The 8,634-nt window shown below is 39.1% G+C and overlaps 1 long non-coding RNA gene across 1 annotated transcript; it reads left to right on the forward strand.

Annotated features, from left to right (window-relative positions):
- The first annotated feature begins 22 nt into the window (after nt 1-22).
- LOC103795277 (uncharacterized) lies at nt 23-4,953 on the forward strand. Its single transcript, XR_001913546.4, has 3 exons — nt 23-346; nt 627-710; nt 4,741-4,953. It is a non-coding gene; the product is annotated as an uncharacterized LOC103795277 (long non-coding RNA).
- The last annotated feature ends 3,681 nt before the right edge of the window (nt 4,954-8,634 follow it).

Below are 8,634 nucleotides of genomic sequence, written 5' to 3' on the forward strand. Positions count from 1 at the left end.
GTGAAGACAGAAAACGCACAGCATTCTGGGAAGAGTTACGGAGGCGGAATTGTGTTTGCTGGCTGTTACCAGGACAACCGGAGGCGATTGACCGTTATCTGCGGTTTGGAGCCGTTAGGGAGAGGCGGAGATGTTCAAAGGTCTTTTAGGATGAGCTAAAGGGTCGTGAGGGCTCTCTTAAGATTATCTTAACAAGAGGTTATCCAGTCGTGACCCGTGCCCCAGCCGCTGGACCAGGGGATCTGAGTCGCCCTCTCGTTTTCCTGAGTCAGTCTTAAGGTGAAATGAAGTGTGGCCCCGTGACTTCACTGTCGCTTTTCTAGTTTTCTGTCTTCTTTTAGAAAATGTAAGTTGAGAATTTCTAATTTACATCGGGATGTGTTCTAATGCGCTTGTTTTTAAAATTGTGGAAAATTTAAAAAAGAAAATAAATCTCACCAGTCATCCAGCTACCCAGAACAAAATTTTCATATATTACCTATTAATTTTTTTCTCTGCATTATTTTATAGTTGAGATGATTTAGGGAAAACCATTTTGTGTTCTGCATATACGTATGAATATGATATAATTTTGGGATTTATATCAGCAACAAAGAAGGCATTGAAGACTTTGAATCTGTTTACAGTGAATTGAAAAGACAGGATAAAGTGGACACAGCATGTGAAGACAATTCTTTCAAGAAGTTTGGCTGTCAAGGAAAATAGAGAATGTGAGTAGCCAGAGGAGAATGACAGGTGAAAGAAAGAAATTGGGAGCCAGACAATACAGCCTGACAGTTTATGCCTGTATTGATGTCCCACCTCTTTCACAAAATATAGAGTATGCTTGGGGAAAAAATATATACTATAATAGGAGAAAATAATTGGAAGAGAAACTGAGGCAAAAGTAACTAAAAAACAAAATAAAGCCAGAGGTATGTTAATACCCCAAAACTTCATACCAAAAGGTCCATGTAATTACTAGAGGGGTGCCACAAATAGGGTTTTGAGGTTCCTCACAACTAAACCAAAGGGTAAATATAAGTTTCACATAATCCATATGAGGGAGGGGGACTAATGGCATATTATGAAATCCTGTTACACATTAGCTGTATGAAATTGATTGGGTAATGTAAGTTCTTTAGACCTCATTTCTCCATCTCTTAAAGAGTGGAGAGAGGAAGGAAACTGTTAGACGAGATGATCTTTTAGTATCTCTTCCACTGCTAATAGTCTATGATCATATAGGCCAGAGACAGCAAACTCAAATGCCTAAATTAGGGACTAAGAAAGTTTTATAAGTGAGGAAATGGATGGGATGTGGTAAAAACAAGGAGTGATAGAGTTTAGAAGGGTGGAGTTGATTGAGCTGTCCTATCTAAAACTCCAGACAATTCTTGTAATTATAAGGATAAGGACCCAGTGTTGCCAAATGTTCTCAGTTTTCAGGAGAAACAGGGAAATCATATTTTTGATAATATTATACAAAACAAATAAAACATCTCTACTGGCTAGATACAATTCATTGGTCACTAATTTTCAACCTCTGCTATAGGTGAAAGGACATCAACAAGAGGGATAATTGTTTGAATTAAAGAATTAAATATGAAGAAAAAAGAAGAAATCAAAAAGAATACCAAGATTTCCCCTTGGTAATGAGGAGATAGTAGCATTGATACTAAAATTAGCAGAAGGTTTGGGGAGAGAAGGTTCTTGATTGTGAGTTTCTTCAATATGGGGCAAACTTAGAACATGAATCCAATTTAGCTGTTGGGTTTGAGAAATCTGTGGGATTTATCAGGGGAAAGTGTACAGGAATGTAGGTCAGGAGTTTGGGGAGAGAAGATGAAAAAGGAGTTAAAGATGTAAGATTCATTCTTTAAAGTTTTATTGATTATATAACACAATATGTATTTTCACAAGACTCTCAACTGTCTGAAGGCAGAAACCACTTTTTTTCACCATTACCCAGCTCCTAGCACAATACACAGTCAGTGCTTATGTATGTTGAATAACTAAATGAAAAAATACAAAACACTGTGTATTACAGTATGCAAGATGCAGAGTTGAATTAGAAAATCTTAAGGGAACAAGAAACTCTGGGGTCTACTTGAGGGTGAAGGGTGGGAGCATGGAGAGGAGGAGAAAAAATAACTATTGGGTACTAGGCTTAATACGTGGGGGATGAAATAATCTTTACAACAAACATTCACATATACCCCAAACCTAAATAAAAGTTTAAAAAGAAGAAAATCTTCTTAAAGAAGTTTATAGGGCAAGGGCCCCATATCCGAAAGAAAGAAAGGAAAGAAGGACGAGAGAGAGAGAGAGAGAGAGAGAGAGAGAGAGAGAGAGAGAGAGCGAGCGAGCGCACGAGAGAGGGGGAGGGGAGGGGCATAGAGAAAGAAAAAAGGAAGGAAGGAAAGAAAGGGGAGGGGAGGGGGAAGAGAATAGAGAAAGAAAAAAGGAAGGAAGGAAAGAAAGAAGGAGCAGCTTATAGGCCAGAAACTAAGACACATAAGTAACTAATGCAAGTTTTAAAGTAGTGCCATTTTTAAAAAAAACAACTACCATGGGATTCAGAAGGAGAAGATTGTTTTAGAAGAAGTTAAGCTGTGTCTTTCTTGATAATAGACAGTTAGGATTCAATCACATGGGTTTTAGGAGAGGAACTGATCAGAAGCAGTTAAATAGAGGATGTAAGCCGGGTGCAGTGGCTCACATCTGTAATCCCAGCACTTTGGGAGACTGAGGTGGGTGGATCACTTGAGGTCAGAAGTTTGAGACCAGCCTGGCCAACATGACAAAACCCTGTCTCTACTAAAAATACAAAAATTAGCTGGGTGTGGTGGTGCACACCTGTAATCCCAGCTACATGGGAGGCTGAGGCAAGAGAATCGCTTGAACATGGGAGGCAGCCACTGCCCTCCAGTCTGGGTGGCAGAGTGAGACTCTGTCTCAAAAAAAAAAAAAAATAGAAGATGTATACCCTTTTGAAAGTCAATATTTGAAACTGCCAAAAAAAGTGAATAGTGAAACAATTTGAAGCCAGAATTTTGAATCACCCACATATAAAGAAGATGAGGAAGAGAAACCAACAAAGTAAACAAAGTCATCAGAAAGCTAAGAGAAACATCTGGAGAATGCGTTTCATAGCAACTAAGGTTCCAGGTTTCAAAAAGGAAAGGGCAGCCAGTATTGTCAAATACTAGAGAGACAGGAAGCCATCAAGGAGAATCCAAGGCCCTTGGATTTGATGATTAAGGAAATCATTTATGACTTTAAACAATTGGCTGATGAATATAAGAAGAGGAGCTTAAAAAAGCAGTAGAATTGAGAGGCTTATTGATTTGTTTAGGGAGGTAGGGAATGGGGTTCCATAGGTGCAGAGGAAGAAAATAGAAGGTGAGATTAAGCTGCAAAACAGGATAAATTTGTGAAGCAAGATTTTGGAGCAGTAATGAGATCAAGAAATGAGGGAAGAGTAACATCAAGAATCAGCATTATAATTCTAAAAATTATGTTTTCCTGCCCAATGGCCTGGTTTCTTTTCACCTCTATGGCTCTAAAATAACTTCATAATCTAAAAAATAGTATTAGAACTTTAACTTAGGGAGTGTAAATTAGTTCAACCATTGTGGAAGACAGTGTGGTGATTTCTCAAGGATTTAGACACAGAAATTCATTTGACCCAGCAATTCCATTATTGGGTATATACCCAAATAACTATAAATCATTCTACTATAAAGACACATGCACACGTATGTTCATTGCAGCCCTGTGTACAATAGCAAAGACCTGGAACCAACCCAAATGCCCATTGATGATAGAATGGACAAAGAAAATGTGGCACATATACACCATGGAATACTACACAGCCATAAAAGACGATGAGTTTGTGTCCTTTGTAGGGACTTGGATGAATCTGGAAACCATCATTCTCAGCAAACTGGCACAAGAACAGAAAGCCAAACACTGCATGTTCTCACTCATAGACGGGTGTTGAACAATGAGAACACATGGACTCAGGGAGAGGAGCATCAAACACTGGGGGCAGTTGCGGTGGGGTAGAGGAGAGACAGTGGGGGGTGAGGAGGGAGAAGAGGGTGGGGAGGGATAACATGGGGAGAAATGCCAGATATAGTATGCACCTAAAGTAAAATAAATAAATTTTTTAAAAACTTTAACTTACCAATATTTCCTAACGTTGCTTTTAAATCTTTTTTTTATAAACAGATATTATTGGTGGGGCGTGGTGACTCACACCTGTAATCCCAGCACTTTGGGAGGTCAAGGTAGACAGATAACCTTAGGTCAGGAGTTGAAGACCAGCCTGGCCAACATGGTGAAACCTGACATCTACTAAAAATATAAAAATTAGCTGAGTGTGGTGACAGACACCTGTAATCCTCCCTACTCAGGAGGCTGAGGCAGGAGAATCACTTGAACCCAGGATGTGGAAGTTGCAGTAAGCCGAGATCACACCTCTGCACTCCAGCCTGGGTGACAGAGCGAGACTCCATCTAATAAATAAATAGATATTATGGTGATTTTTTGGTTGCTCCACATTGCTCTCAGGAAACCACCACTCACCAGCCTTAGCCTATGTGGTTGAAGTGGGGCTGATTCCCAACTCCCCACCCTGCCCCCATTTTTACACTTGATGGAGACCTGACCAATGAAAATCATAATTGGTACTTTTGCTGACACTATTTAAAAACAAAAACCAACCTCTCTCCCGCTGATGTTGTGATATTGCAGGTGCTAAAGACATATAGACACAGAGCAGACAGGCCACCCTTGCTACCACATGGAGGTTTGTCTAATATTGAAGCTAAAGAAGCTAAGCCGGAAGACAGAGAGACCAAGTCCTGATGATGTTGTTTGAACCCAGAGATACAGACATGTCTGAAAACTAGTTTTACCACTGGACTTATCAGTTAAATGAGCCAATAAACTCTCTTTCATACTTAACCTTGGATTTTACCTGATTTTTGTCATTTACAGTTCAAAATAGTCTAATATAGAGATATGCATCATTAAATCAACATTATTTCTTTTTTTCTGTCTTATTTTAAATGTAACTCGATAATGTATTCTAAAAGTATTCTACAGTCTAAGTTAATCCACAGATTTAGTAAAATTCCAGTATTAATCCCAAAAGTATTTTAAGAGCTTGTTTTTGTTGTTTGTTTACTTGTTTGGGACTAAACAGAATTACTCCAAAATTCGTTGAGAGGAAAAAAAACAAGAAAATAGAATTCATAAAGGGTAATTGCACTGTCATATAATAAAGCATGAAACAAGAAAAATAAACACAGGGTGATAATGGAGTAGGAATAAACAGTTGTGGAACAGAATTCAAAGCCTGAATATATCTAAGAGCACTTGCCAAATTTAATATGTGGTAAGTTAAGAAAAGATTAATCCAGTAAAGTATATAAAAACATTGAGCCAGATTTAGAGGAGAAAGATAATTAGATCTGTACCTTATTCCCAGAATAAATTTCATATGGATTTGTGACTTAAATGTAAAAATTGAAGCCAGATTCTCAATATATATTGATTGGTATATAACTGGCACAATCTTTAGCAATATCGATTAAATGTTAAATATTAATAAAGTTCAACACAGCCTTTCAATTCCAGAAATATATCCTACAGAAACAAAATATTTGTATAAATATGGGTAATGCTGTATTGAAATATCAAAAGTAGTAGTACACATGTGAAATAGGATACCGAATACCTATGTCATGCATTCACAGAGAAACAATATCACAACAAGGAGGTGAAAATTGATTCTTAAGAGAAACATCTTTTTCTAAAGCATAGATACATGTAACTCATATAAATGGATATACAGTGTATATGTGGTATTGAAACTTCATGGGAGAGTAATAAGAAAAAACTGTCTATGCCAGGCACGGTGGCTCACACCTGAAATCCCAGTACTTTGAAAGGCGAGGTGGGTGGATTACAAGATCAGGAGATCAAGACCAGCCTGGCCAAGATGGTGAAACCCAGTCTCTACTAAAAATACAAAACTTAGCTGGATGTGGTGGCAGGTGCCTGTAATCCCAGCTACTTGGAAGGCTGAGGCAGGAGAATCATTTGAACCTGGAGGTGAAGGTTGCAGTGAGCCGAGATCACGCCACTGCACTCCACACTCCGCTGAGAAAAACTGCTGTATACAATTTGATACCATGTTAAAAAGAATGAGGTAGATTTTTGTATGTTGACAAAAGAGGATGCCCCAAGATGCATTGTTTTTCAAAAAACAAGTTGTAAAATTGTATGCATAATATGATTACTTTTTTAATGATTTATATTAATCATTAATCATAATCATTTTGTTGATACAAACAAAGTATTGGTGTTTTTCTTTGGGGTTAAAATTAATGTTCAATTCTATATTAAGCATTATGTTTACATCTTTAAATAACATTTTAATAAGATAACTTGTAAGAATAAGTGAAGAGTGGAGTAAATGTTTTCATAGTCTTGTGATGAGAAAGGACTTTTTAAACATGACTCCAAAACCCAAAACTATAGAAGTTCTTAAACTATATAAAAATAAAAATTACTACATGGTTGGCTGGGCACAGTCACTCATGTCTGTAATCTCAGCACTTTGAGAGGCCGAGGCGGCAAGATTACTTGAGACCAGGAGTTTGAGACTTCCTGGGCATCAGGAAGACCCCAACTCTACCAACATTTTTTTTAAATTAGCCAGGCATGGTGGCCACCCCTGTAGTCCCAGCTACTTGGGAGGCTTGAGGCAGGAGGATTTTTGAGGACAGCAAGTCAAGGCTACAGTGAGCTCTGATCACTCCACTGCACTCCAACCCGGGCAACAAGAGTAAGACCCAGCCGGGTGCAGTGATGCACACCTATAATCCCAGCAAGGATTTTGGAGGCTGAGGTGGGCAGATCACTTGAGGTCAGGAGTTCGAGACCAGCCTGGCAAACATGGCAAAACCGCATCCTCCATCCCTACAAAAATACAAAAATTGGCTGAGAGTGGTCGTGGACACCTGTAATCCCACCTACTCAGGAGGCTGAGGCAGGAGAATTGCTTGAACCCAGGGGATAGAGATCTGAGATTGCACTACTGCACTCCAGCCTGGGTGGCAGAGTGAAAAGGCTAAAAAAAAAAAAAAAAAAAAAGTGAGCTCCTATCTCAAAAGAAAACAGAAAAAAAATTACTACATGGCAAAAGAAAAAAATCGTAATTGAAGTTGAAGCAACAACCTGAGAGAAAATATTTGTGATATATATGACAAAAGACGCATGTTATTGGTATACAAACAGCTTTCATGTGTCAATAAAAAGTTCCAACACCCTATCAAACAAAACTGATAAAAAAAAAAATGAACAAATTTGCACACCCACAATACAAATGCCTAATAAACATGAAAATATTTTTATCCTCACTAGTAAAGAAATACAAATAGGCCAGGCACGGTGGCTCGCACTGTAATCCAAGCACTTTGGGAGGCTGAGGCAGGAGGATCACTTGAGCCTTGACTGCAGTGAGCTATGATTGTGCTGTTGCACTCCAGCCTGTCTCTAAAATAAATAAATCTAGAAATAAGATAGCTTTTTTGCAGTATTATTAGCGAAGTTTATTAGCGAAGTTATTACAATTGTTGGTGTTGGCAGAAAAATGAGATAGGGCCATGCCAGAGTATAAATGGGTTCAGCCTTTCTGAACTGCAGTTTGGCAACATGTATCAAAATGTTAAATATGTGTACCTTTGAATCAGCAGTGATACTTCTAGGAAGTTATCCAAAAGTGATAGACAAATCAGAAAAGATGTAGGTACATGAATGTCATTACAACATTAGTCAAAAGTTGGAAACAGGCAGGGCACAGTGGCTCACGCCTATACTCCCAGCACTTTAGGAGGCTGAGGCGAGAGGATCACTGGAGCCCAGGAGTTGGGTGCTACAGTAAGCTATGACCGTGCCACTGCACTTCAACCTAGGCAACAGAGCAAGAGCCCTTCTGTAAATAAATAATTTTTAAAATAAATTTTTTAATGGAAACAACTTAAAGCCTTATGAAAAGAAGCTAAGGGCTTTTGAGTGAAAATAGCTTGTTATAAAATATGTTGTTATCCCATTTACTTAAATTATGTGTGTAAGTATACATTGAAGTGTCCGACCTACCCTCTGCGGGAAGACTGAGCTCCTTCGGAAAAAACCCGACCGCAGGCTAGAGGAAATTCCTTAAGTTCAGGTTTTATTGAGAGGAAAGAGCCTCCGGGCGGGCCAGCCAGGACGAAAAGGAAAAATGGCCGCGCCGCTCAGAGGGGCAGGGTTGTTTTATAGGGGACTGAAGGGCTGGGGGGTGGGGAAGCCAAAAGCCGAGGTGGTGGGCAACTGTTGGTCAGTTTGAACTGCTGGGCGGGAAGCTGGGCGGCGGGAAGCTGGGTGGCGGGAGGGCTAGGGCCAGTATGTAAAGTGAGAGATAAGGGAGCCTCTTTGTGGGGGAGGGAAAGAGAGAGAGAGAGCTTTTGCGGTAGGGGCAGAGTTTTCCAAACAGAAGTAATATCAAAATATTAATAATGGAAATCTCTGGTGGAATTGCAAGTGAATTTTAAGGTCATGCAAAAGTGAGAGAACAGTATGAATCCCCATGTACTTCAA

This window comes from Callithrix jacchus, chromosome 9 (genome assembly GCF_049354715.1).
Source record: "Callithrix jacchus isolate 240 chromosome 9, calJac240_pri, whole genome shotgun sequence".
Classification (NCBI taxonomy): Eukaryota; Metazoa; Chordata; class Mammalia; order Primates; family Cebidae; genus Callithrix; species Callithrix jacchus.